Genomic DNA, 525 nt, shown 5'->3' on the forward strand with positions numbered 1-525 from the left:
AAATATATGACAACAAACAATGAAACATATTGAGCAAGAACGGTACTACCATTGAAAAGAAACCCAAGAAGAGTGTTAACGGATGGGTTGTTTTGATGAGCGGATAGAGTCCAGCTTTGAAAGCCTATGTAGCAAAGCGCTGAATTTCAAAGTGTCAACTCTTCATACAAGAACCACCTACCAGCTCTATAAGTGTTATGACTAGGGTCGGAAAAATTTGTTAAAATATTTGTTTTCAAGTTATGAAAATCAGTCAAAATTAGTTCCGAAAACCTAAAAATAAGTTAGAAATAGCTTCTTTGTTATTCATGTATTATGGTGGCTTTTGAGGCAAAAATTGCTTGGCTTTTGCTTTTCACAATCTTCTTGCTCTTTAGACTCAGAAATATAGTCTTGCCGTTACATCAACAAAAAATAGAATGTAATGTAGGCACATATCTACAATCCTTAGGTGAAAATCATCCTTAAGTCATGGTCCAGGGCAAAGCATAAAAGAATCTGAAATGTACTGTACGGGGCGGATGG

Source organism: Tigriopus californicus, chromosome 8, assembly GCF_007210705.1.
Source record: "Tigriopus californicus strain San Diego chromosome 8, Tcal_SD_v2.1, whole genome shotgun sequence".
In the NCBI taxonomy this organism is placed as follows: Eukaryota; Metazoa; Arthropoda; class Copepoda; order Harpacticoida; family Harpacticidae; genus Tigriopus; species Tigriopus californicus.